Genomic DNA, 11,940 nt, shown 5'->3' on the forward strand with positions numbered 1-11,940 from the left:
CGGATTAGAGTCGTAACGGAATAGAATTGAATAATTAAAATGAACTTTTAAGTCACAATACATTATCTTGCATTGAAATCTGGTTGTACAAAAAAAAAATCAGAGTAGGGCTTGTTAAAAGTCATAGCTTGCGGAAATGACAGTTCTCCAGAAAACTTTGCTGCCTTGAAAAAATCGTATAAATTCAAGTTCAACAGCTTAAAAAAATATTCTTTGATAAAAGAAAACTAGACACCCGAGGCTTTACGTGCATATAAAAATCATTTCATTCGGAGGTGTTTAGCTCTCGAAACAGAACTCGCAAAGTAAGAGATAAATCAGTGAAAATTATTCCCAAAACTACTTGACTTGCAAAAATCATTAAAATCCGTGCTTACATGCTGTGGACACAAACTTTATATAGTATGAAACTAGGCATCTGGGGCTTTAAGTGCATATAAATTATACTCCAATCGGAGGTCTGTAGCCACAGAAACGGAACTCGTAAAGTGCTCGCGAAAACCGTTTAAAAGGCAGAATTCAAAACGTGCATAAAATACTTTTGCGAAATATGACCAGAACCTTACAATTTACAACTAACCATAAGAATCCAAATACAACAAATTGAGGCATGTTCTATCATTTTCTTCCAGCATCTCAAAATAGTACAACATACTAGAGTGATCAGCTAACAATCAACAGAAACAGCATGTCACATCAAAATTTCCAAAATAGGAGCAGCAAATAAACAGAACATGTCCAAATCAAATACTTCGTCAAATGCTTTTACGTCTTCCTGCAATTTATAAAAATTGAGCCCCCGAAGGGGTGAGAAAAATCCCAGTAGTGTGATAGTAAAACCAGTAAAGCAACAATATTAGACTAGGTACAAAATTCCAAAACAGTCGCATCAACATATAATTTTCCGGATAGATGCTAACATATAATCATAGTGCGTATATAACGCCAAAGTACTAATCATAATGCATATATAACGCCAAAGTAATAATTATGATGCGTATATAACGCCAAAGTAATGTACGTTCATAGCACTGCGGTGCACGTACTACTACCTAACACAGTGGATATTCCATATTGGCTCCATCAAAGGTGAATTCCAACTGTGACCTATGCAGACTAAAGCCAAGTGTGCCATACCCTGGAACCGGAGGGATGCCTATATGATGCGTGCTCAATCATATGCTTACTTGTATTATATACTTCAGTTTCCAAGCTGGATGCTCAATGCTGTATGCCATGATATGCTTCGCACACACAAAAAGAAACAGATGAATTATGATGTACATATACATGACTAGATCATCATCATAATCTCATATATTTCATGTATTTTTAATACCAAGCTGCCGAATAACAAATGCTTCCCAAAGCAATTTCCATCATGTCAAGTTCAAGGCAGAATACATATAACATATAACAGAATACGAGTCCAAGGCACATGTGAGCAACAATTCACAATTCCAAACACTAGCTAATAGTCACAATAGGTCTCACCACCAAACACTTACCTCGAGTCTTTAACCCTTTTTAATCAAAACACCAACAATCAGCCCACTCTTTTCGAAGTTAGCACACCTAAACAATAGGTACCAAAAATCAGAATTCTCATCTTTGTTTCCCATGATTTATAAATAATTTCCATGCTCCCTAACTCTTGGGTTTAATCGGATTTAACGTTTCTATTACAAGATATAATTGCTTCTGACTTACATTTTATTTACCATTGGTTATCAAGATACAAAGTCAAGGTTTCTATCACAAGTAAGTTCGATCCTATAATCATCAACAACGCTTTCAAATTTTTCAGTTATACAAGTGCCAAAATTCACAACTCCTTATGCACACAGGTTCAGTTTTAATCTTCCCTAGGTGCTTATAAATTTATCATTTTACATAGTGTGTCCTACAAGCCTAAGAGGGCGCTAATGAGACCTTCACATAACTTATCCATACAGATTTCCAACATTCGAAAGCAGTTTATAATTCTGGTCCAACAAGGCAGTCCTAAAGTGTGATAAGAAGTTCTCTTCCAATCTTAAAATGGTTCTTTAAACATGTAGGCCGAAATCCATGATTGCCCGAAAATGGTAGAAGCAAGGAGGGACATTGAGCAAAACAAAAATACATCTTCATGGTACACAAGTAGTGACCGAACCGAAGAAAAGAAGAATGACAAAGGAGCACATCTTCCTTTCTGTAGGGATACTCGGAGGTGTCCAAAACTTCAAGGGTGAAGTTTTCTCATTTTCCTAACTATTATTTCTCATTCCTAAGGGGTTTGGCCGAGGTTCATATAATCAATGGGGCTCCGGTTCTTATCATTAAATTATTACTAAAACCGAACACATAAGGCATGTTGACAAGTTCTCCTATCCTTAGTTTTCTTCATATGGCCAATAATCATGGGTGTTACAATGGGTTCTAGTGCTCAATGCTAAGTTATTACAAAACAGAATTTTGTTCAATTTATAACATGAATACCTCATTCCAAAACAGAATCAAAGTCTATGAACCATTTCTATTTAACAAGACCTATCTACTTAATTTAGGCATGAATAAACACATTTTAGCAGGCTGCCTTCACGGGTTTAACACATGCAAAACTTAATTAATTTTTTCTAATACAAGGTACAGTCCAGCAAAACTAACGGGAGCCATTTCCAAGCTCACCAATCGATTCTCTTTGTGCTTACAAGCACCAAGTCTATGGGTTTTCCAATGGACAGAACGCAAAGGAGAAGAATGACAAACATCTTCTCCTTGAATACAAAAAAATTGAATCAGAAAAAGGAAAAGGAGGGGGGCACAGTTTCAGATTCCTACCTTTTATACGTTCCCAACCTGCTTTCAAATCAGTCCATGAGTATCAACCAAAAAGGGGCAGCACCTCACATTCTCACTGTCCAAGGGATTATAAAACAGAAAACATATAAGGAACAACCCACTCATCCTCTCATATACCAAAGTCAGAAAGCAAGTAATGTGTGAATTGCTCACTTGTTCTTGTGGGCGAAGGAAATTGAGTCAGAACTCAAAGATGCTGCTCTTTCTTGTTGTTGTTGGGTTTGACGCTGCATGCAAGGGAGTTCTATTAAAAACCAAGGGAGTAATCTGCATGCAATGAATCTCCTCATCAGACCGAAGAAAGAAGGGTGACAAGTGAGTAAGGAAAATTTCTACAATTATATAACACGCGGCCAAACAAGAAACGTATGAAGGATGAACTCATGGTGTGCTCTCCTTGGCTGCTGCCAATCATCCAAACCATGCAGGGAAAGAATGAAAACTTGGATGGTCGTTGTCCTCTTATGTAGCTCACGGTTTGTGGGGAATAGGGAGGAGGAAGGAGCCTGCAAGCCTTCGACTTGATGGACAGTTGATGGAGGGTGCAGAATGGTAGTGTTATGCTCTGAGTTAATATGAGCAATATTCAGTCTTGGGTGATAGTTTTCCTTGCGCATGGAGTGGAGCATTCAACTTGTGCTTTCAAAAGGTGAAGTGTTGGTCATCAAAGTGTCTTGGCCGAACATAGGATGGAAGATTCAAGATGTCTCTTAAGGTTTAGGTGGCTTACTAAAGTCTTGTAATTCATATTTCTTTTCCCTTGCATTATGCGCCCAAGAAGAGATAAGGAGAGATAAGGTTGGACATGTGTCTTCTCCTTGGCCAATCAATGGTAGCATACAGATTTTGTTTTGGGATAAGCTAAGGTTCATGAGTAGAAAAGTGTAGGGCTGCCCTAAACCCCACTTAAAAGACTTGGGCCGTGGCCCATGGAAGAACTTGGACACAATAATTTACCTAAGCCATATTGTTTCATGTAGCCACTAAGTTGTAACTAGTGTTTTCATAAAGAATACCTAAAATATTCCTATCCTATACATACTTCGATTTTTAATTCATGACATGCATTCACCTCCACCATGGCGTTCTAAATAACTTCTTAAAGATTCACCAATCTTATGTCATATAATATAAATTATTATTTCATGTTCCCACTAGTTAGTAACTAGAGTTCCTACATCTGAATTGTAATTAAACTTAATGCTATCCCTTTTTAACTAGTGTGTTGAATCTTTTAAAATATACACATATACTCGCTTATAATAGCAACAAAAATATAATTTTCCTATATAAATTAATTCCACCCTAAACACAAATTTAATTCGAATTTCAAGCATGCTTCACGCCCCTAATTGCAAGTTATGTAATTTCCTAATTATGTGGGATGTTACATCGTTGCCTCTTCATGGCCAATCTTTCTTGTAATATCTTCGACTCCTTCTTCTTCATGGTCTCCTCCTCCCTCTCCTTTTCTGTGTTTGGTTTCATCCAACTGAATTTTTTTTTTACCCGGCGAGTCACCGGTTTTAATAAAACTGGCCAATTCACTTCGATTCACACCGGGTCACTTGCATTTTCGATCTATTACTTTTCCTGGACCGGTCACATGGCCGGTTTACTGGTTTCTGGTTTGAACCGGCCGGTCCGGTCCGGTTCTTATAACACTGCTTTCAGTGGTTGCCTTAGGAATAAGGGACCTCTCGTTCACTGAGGTTTTGCTAGAGTAAACGTTGGGAACTAAGTCACCATAGGAATATGGGGCTTCGTATACCATCTAGCCCATGAGCTGAGGAATCAAAGTTGACATTGAAGAGACTTGAACAAATCCTTTGGATGAGGTCTTGAGCCTAGGCTATAGTTAGCTTAACAGTGGATTAGTGTATCAATTATGTAACATCCCGGGTGCTGACGAGGGCGGGGAGTGATCACCGGTGCGCAAGGGCACGGACAAGGAGCGGCTCCTGGCAGGCTTCCAGCGGCGAGGGTACATGAATGAATCGAATAACACCAGAAAGAGAGAGATTCCAGAGAATGTGCTGGTATAGGACAACACAACTAATGATAGCTTATAAGAATTAATCAGTACTATCTATACTAACAAGATGCATCTACTTTTCGGTAGCCCGCATCGGAAGAACTCCACAGTTAAGTGTTTCGAGGACGAACCAGGCAGAAGCTGGTGGGCATGTAACATCCTGGGTGCTGACGAGGACGGGGAGTAATCGCCGGTGCGCAAGGGCACGGACAAGGAGCGGCTCTTGGCAGGCTTCCAGCGGCGGGGGTACATGAATGAATCGAATAACACCGGAAAGAGAGAGATTCCAGAGAATGTGCTGGTATAGGACAACACAGCTAAGGATAGCTTATAAGAATTAATTGGTACTACCTATACTAACAAGATGCATCTACTTTTCGGTAGCCCGGATCGGAAGAACTCCACAGTTAAGCGTGCTTGACTTGGAGCAATTCAGGGATGTGTGACTTCCTGGGAAGTTTTCCCGGGAAGTGTGCGAGTGAGGACAAAGCACACTCAAAAGTCTCATGTTAGTGTGTGGGGATAGTCGTTGATGCTTGCAAGTTGCCGGACGTTACACATTCCTTTTCTTAAAATTGTCGTTCAATTTGTCTCTCCACTATGTTAATGCTGTTACTATTGCGTGCCACTACTCATTTTATTTTGTGCACACTTTATTTTCTACACATTTTATTTTCAAACTGCATCATACCACAACCAACACTTTTCTTATAACTTATCGTTCATCCTTGAATTAGGAAATATTGGAATATATAACGACGCGAGGAATTGTTTTAAGTTGCTTAGCACTTTTTTGTCACAGAAGGACATCACTGTGATACTAGGGAACAACTACCCATAACACATTCTTTTATTCTTTAACATAGCTTGAAATTTATTTTAGCATACTTTCTCCACGGGAACGATAATCTGGGACTTAAACACTCTTCTTTATTACTTGATGTGTGCACTTGCGCAATTGGTCTTCATTCTTGGGAATGAATGTGATTTCCTTGACTGAACATATAAGAGACCAGAAGTCATAATATTGGGAACGAATGTGTTTTCCTTGATAGACTGTAAAAAGACCAATATAGAGAAGTCATAATATTGGTCAAGAAGACAAGTTCGTCATTTCTGCTGATTTTGTCATCCTCGATATAGAGAAAGATGCTATTGTTCCTATAATTTTTGAAAGACCCTTTTTGGCAACCTTAGAAGCATTGATTGATGTATCGAAAGGTGAGTCAATCTTAAGGGTAGATGGAGAGAAAGCAATATTCAAGTTTTTTGAAAAAGAAGTTCCACCACCTATAGCTCAATGGAAGATCAAGTCTATTATATTGATGAAAAGAAAGGTGGGGAAGAGCACAAGAAAAAATCTCCTCAAGAATGCAAGCCAAATGTTAAGATAGAATAGCCCAAGAGCAAGAGAAAACACAAAAAAACTAATTTTCGAGATCCTGAGGCTACTAAATCTCATCTATATGTAAAGGAGTATATAGAAGGACATTATATTTTACCGAGGGGACATGGTCATCACTAAGCAATTACTTTGAGCCCACATAATCATAGGAAGGTATCATGACGTTAAACAAGCACTTATTAGCAGGCAACCCAACAATTCTTTCTTTTGATTATTTTAATTTTTGTTTTCCTTTATTGTTTTTAGTTTATTTCTAATAAGTAGGAGATGTTGAGCTTAGTTCCTTGACATTTTTTTAGCTAAAATTTCTAACGTCTATGACATTCATGCTCATATTCTTCCTAGAATGTGCAAAAAGTTTTTATTTTTATTAATTTTTTATATTTAATTTAATTGTTGAGGATAACTGCTTGGTTGAACCGAGAGTTGCTCGGGAATATTTCTTTCAGAGAGCAAGAGTGTAGATTAGTAATCAGGATTGCCAACAGGAGCAATCTACTCTGACTAAGAGCAACCCTCTTCAACTATACGCAAGCGTACGTGTCAAGCAATATAGGGTATTATAGCCCCAGATTTATCGTCCTCAGGGAGCATTTGTGAAGTAAGAAGCGCTAAAGGAAACTTAATTTGTAAAATGGAGCAATAAAGGAAATCACTATTCTCAGCTAAGCTTCACAAAGAGCAATCTCTGAGCAGCTAGTTAAACAATGTTAACCATTCTGAACCAGATGAGAGCAATGAATGACTTAGCATGGTCATCGAATAAAATGTCATCAATTGAAGTAACTTTAAGAGCAGTCAATGAATGAAAGAAAGATCATCAGCTAGTAAAACACAGTTCAGTTATCGTGAGGAAAAGGTTGTGATAGGAATTGAGTTAAGATTAATTTCAGAAAGAAAAAGATCAAGTAGGTGTTACGGGTTCCATGTTTTCATCCCTTTGGTTAACCCTGCCTGGTAGCATATTTTACAAGTGGATTTTGCTCCTTCCCTTGTTTTGCTATAGGTAAGCAGAGGGTAAGGCCTTACTCTCCACGTTACTCCATAGTACTTGGAGTTATATGCAAGGAAACCATGCTGCCTTCTCAAAAGAGCATGGATTCACATGGCAGTGCTCCCCATTCCAGGTGTTTATCCCTCCTTTCTTCAGGCTAAACTACCCCAGGATTTTGAGAATGCTCCACACGCCTTTGTCAGTGTTTCATCAACCGAGTGGTCTCGGGATGAGGTTGCCAGCCCAAAGGGTTTCACAAAATCAATAAATTAAACCAAAGAGCAACTCAAAATTCATTTATAAAATATGTGTTCCTTACAAAGCTATCCCAAGACAAAATGGATTACTTCTATGGAACCCTCACCTACTTAGAGGAAGTTATCTCTTAGTGAGCATTTTTACAAAGAAATAGGAAAACAAAGAGACAACCGGTCCTAGGATGGATGCTGATTCTCCCTCTCTATGAGGATTGCTTGTTCCTTTTATAGGGTTCTTCATTTGATCTCCATTGTTCCTTTCATCAAGGGTTGCGCTTTGTCTAAATCTTCTCCAATGGTAGCTTTGCTTCTTGCCAGCTTGGCCTTAAATGGAAGTGGTCCCCCTTGCTTTTGGCTCCCTTTGTGAGTAGGAGTATCGGATTCAGGTCAGCACCTCCACCTTCTCTGCTGTAGCTGACGTGGCGGCTCCCCATTGCTTCCTTTGACTGCTGTTGTACTATAGCAGACTTCTTTTTCCTTTCTGCGCAACACTCCTTCTTCTCTCTTCATTTTGTGGTTCCTTTTGATGGGCCTTAGGTGTCCTGAACAAAGCAAACTAACCCAATAGTTATATGTGAAAAAGATAATGTTAAATTTGCTCCAGGTCTACCTTAATTCCCACTTTCGGCATTGCTCTGGTCCACTATTCAAAACAGTTGCTCTATATGAAAAGAAGAAGGTTAGAGGGAGTGATTTATAACAAAAACATGGGTTTTGTGGAACAATTTACACTTAACGGGCCTCAACTCTTGAGGACTATCAACACCCCAAAACTAGAAATTACTCGTCCCGAGTAATCCCTCACAACCAACAGTCTTCTTGTGGCAGGGTAATGCTCCTTGAGATTATCGATGAAGAGTTAACTTAACTCCTTTCATTGCTTCATTAGAGCACTCATCTGAGTTGTGAGTTTCACCAGCTTTATTGTGTGTGTGAATTCTTCCACTCTTTTAGTCAGTTTCCCATAGAGTTGCTTACGGATTGAACTTTTTGGCTTGATTTCTTCTCTTACTTTCTAGCTCCCTTCTCTATTTCTTTCTTTTCAGGTCTTTTAACTGGAAGTCAATTACCCTTGTCTCTGCAAAGGGCTGACCTTCAACAGCATGCTCTTTGAGCGGCTCTTGCTCTCACCTTGATGACTTCTTTGAGCGAAATTTTTGGAGCAGAGGAGCTGACCCCCCCCTTTTTTTTTAAACCAAAGAGGGGCAGAGTAATTTTACTTAAACAGCCTGAAGTTCTTTCCTTGGAAACTCAATAAGTCCACTGAATAACAGAGTGTTCGATTTTTGGAGTGCTGCTTTTTGTGCATGGTGTTGCTCCAAATCAGAGTGATGCCCTATGTTGCTTTGTTAGAAACTGAAAACTCTTTAGGACATCTCAAGGAGCAGAATCCTGGGCAAAAAGAATCATTGAATAGATCAGGACACTTAGGACTGTAAACTTAGCAAAAATTAAAAACAATATTTTTAAAAAAAAAAAAAAACAGGGTGGCGAATCCCTGGTACACCACAGAAGTCATTTATCTAAGAGCAAAGTCAGTAACATTCCACCACAAAACTTTCAGGCATTCATTCCAACAGATTTAAACAAGTTAAAAAGGATAGGGAACGAATGAACCTGGGGTCGCTGTAGCGACCCTTAATGCTCTCTAGTTTCTTGTATTGCTCCGCTAAACGAAGCATTTGTTATTGCTTCTGGAGGGAAGACATTTGGAAACGGTGGATATGGAGTTTGTCCCTTGAATTTTTCTCCCCAGTTACTGGCGAAGATTTGATTCCGAGCTCGGTAGTACAATCGAAGTTGAGGTTCCTCCTCTTTGCTTTTCATCAATTCATCTTTCAAGAGCCCGATCTCCTCCTTCCAGTCCTTCCTGCTTTTTTCGTGGGCTTGCTCCCTCTCTTCCATTCTCTTGTTCATCATCTCTACTGCTTTCACCAGGTCTTTTACCGTGTTTTGCAAGGTTGAGGATCCCTCTCCTTCCTCAATCCTTTTTTTCTGCGGCAGTGGTCCAACATTTTTTATCTGGTCAAGTTCATTCTGCAGGGCCACCTTTTCTTTGTTGATGAGCAAGCTGGCTTCTTTCAGAGATTGCAGCTCCCTTCCAACTGTGTCTTCTAAGGCTTGCACTTGAGTGGCTAGAAGGTCTGCTCCGAGACCAAACATAGTTTGACATTGAGTCATGTCAGTTGTCTCGACTAGGAACTGCCTTCGTCCACCCCTTGCAGGAGCTCTCTTAAAGGGAAGTTTTTCCCTTCTTGGAGTTTTCTGTGGTTCTTCCTTCACATTCCCCGAAACTTCAGCTTCCTCTTCCTCCTCCTTTCCTTCTTTTTCTTCTTTCTCTTTTTTTTCTTCTTCCTCCTCACTTTCCAATCCTTCATTGTCTCTGATTCTTTTTATCGTGGACTGATCAATGTCCGACCCTTCTGGAATGATTTCTTCCGAAATCGGGATGTTGGCCTTTAAACCAGCCCTCTTACACATTTCAGTGACCAGACAAGGGAAAAAGAAGGGGGAGTTTCTTGGTGCATTTGCCACCAGTTGTTTGTAAACAATCCTCCCAACATCAAACTTCTTCTTAGTTAAGATGCAGAAGACCAGCACTGCTATTTCCCAGTTCACTCTAGAGTCGTTGCTCACGGGAATCAGACGGGAGTTAATAAAATGCATCCATACCTTTGCTTCGAATTTGAGTTGCTTCCTAGGGATGGATTCCTTAGTTCCCCAGGTTGCTCCCTCTGAGCCTATTTCTTGGAGCACTTCTTCAGTTACGGCCTCATCCCCTCGGCTAGCACAATATCTATCGAACTCATCTTGTTCGGCAGGAACTGAAGCAGTGTTGTATGCTTCGTTGATTTCTTCAGGGAAGAAGTCTACTTTCACGCCTCTGATGAGGAGTTTTGGAAGATCTTCTTTCTTCATTCCTTCCAAGAATGCGGTCACGAACTCAGTGCGAGCTCTTGAAGGAGGCTCAATAAAGAGTTCCCAATCCAGTTTTTCTATATCCTCGGTCAGCCATCGGTCGAGATCTCCATGTTTGGAGCTACTGAGGACTATGCCCCGTTCTGGTATGACTGTACGGTCGACTGTGGTCTGCTCAGGTTTGAGCTTTTTCCCTGTTCGCGTCCTCTTCTTGGAGATAGAAGCAACAGGTATAATGGCCTTTGGACGTGTCATGGTGTAATGTTCTGAGTAGGAGGGATGGAGTGGGGAGTAAAGGTTGGATTTTTGTGGGTTGAAGGAGAAAAGATTATGAGAATGAAATATTAGTTCTGTGTTTATAAAGGAACGAAGGGGAGGATGGGAAGGTTAAAACGCTCTGTATGGTGGTGATCGTGGCTTTGCTGAGTGGCGGATATGGGGTGGAAGAGCGTCTGCTGCACATAAATGCCTGGGGGAAAGCAACTGTCCTCTGCTCTGACGGTTTCTTCTTTTTGAAACTGCTACTCTCGCTTGATTGGAGGGATGTGACAGCACGACGTGGAGATATTATCCTTCCGTTGCTTCCGCCATTCGGTTTTCTCTCTCTTTTTTCGCATGCGGCCCATTGCAGGCCCTTGGGTTAAAAGGGGCAAGTGGATCAGCTCAATTAGAACTTGGTTTCTCATTGAGGGATCAAATTCTAAGTGTTGGTTGCTCCTTGCTTTTGGGATCAGGTTGCTCAAGAGCAACCCCAAAACTAGCTTCCTGCAATGGTTAGCACATTAATTTTCTCAAACAAAGACAATAATAATAAAAAGAACGACGTGGAAATAAATCTGCGCTTCGTTTATAGTCTTAGCTCGACTTGTTGCTCCTTGAGTCAGACTTCAGCTGGGTCATCGAGATGAGAAGTTAGTTTCTCATGCTCCTTGATCCCTCTATTATACTTCTTGAGTCTGTGTCCATTTACCCTGAGCGTTGCTCCAGATGTTTCATGAGCAATGGCAAATGCTCCATTGGGAAGTGCTTCAATGATTGCATAAGGTCCCTCCCATCTTGATTTCAACTTTCCAGGAAACAGTTTCAATCTGGATCGATACAGCAGCACTTTGTCTCCAACTTCTAACTCTCTCTTGATAAGCTTTTTATCGTGCCACTTTTTCATCTGCTCCTTGTAGAGGTTGGCGTTTTCATATGCCTTGCTCCGGAATTCTTCCAGTTCAACCAACTGGAGCAACCTCTTTTCCCCAGCCATTCTGGAATCCATGTTTAGCAATGTGATGGCCCAGAATGCTTTGTGTTGAAGTTCCAGAGGCAAGTGACACGCTTTTCCAAACACCAACTTATAGGGGGAGCAGCCAATGGGCGTTCGATAAGCTGTTCGATACGCCCATAGGGAATCATCCAATTTGTTGGACCAATCTTTTCTATTTGGGTTTACGACCTTTTCCAGGATTTTTTTTATCTCCCTGTTGGACACCTCTAC

The 11,940-nt window shown here is 40.3% G+C and overlaps 1 long non-coding RNA gene across 1 annotated transcript; it reads right to left on the bottom strand.

Moving 5' to 3' along the window:
• Positions 1 to 539: 539 nt before the first annotated feature.
• On the bottom strand, positions 540 to 3,581 carry LOC133305771 (uncharacterized). Its single transcript, XR_009750810.1, has 4 exons — positions 2,998 to 3,581; positions 2,824 to 2,899; positions 1,509 to 1,575; positions 540 to 775 (listed from the first exon to the last, which is right to left on the bottom strand). It is a non-coding gene; the product is annotated as an uncharacterized LOC133305771 (long non-coding RNA).
• Between the last annotated feature and the right edge of the window lie 8,359 nt (positions 3,582 to 11,940).

The sequence above is a fragment of the Gastrolobium bilobum genome, unplaced genomic scaffold (assembly GCF_033153095.1).
Source record: "Gastrolobium bilobum isolate Gb01-03AN ecotype WA unplaced genomic scaffold, APGP_CSIRO_Gbil_v1 utg3836, whole genome shotgun sequence".
Classification (NCBI taxonomy): domain Eukaryota; kingdom Viridiplantae; phylum Streptophyta; class Magnoliopsida; order Fabales; family Fabaceae; genus Gastrolobium; species Gastrolobium bilobum.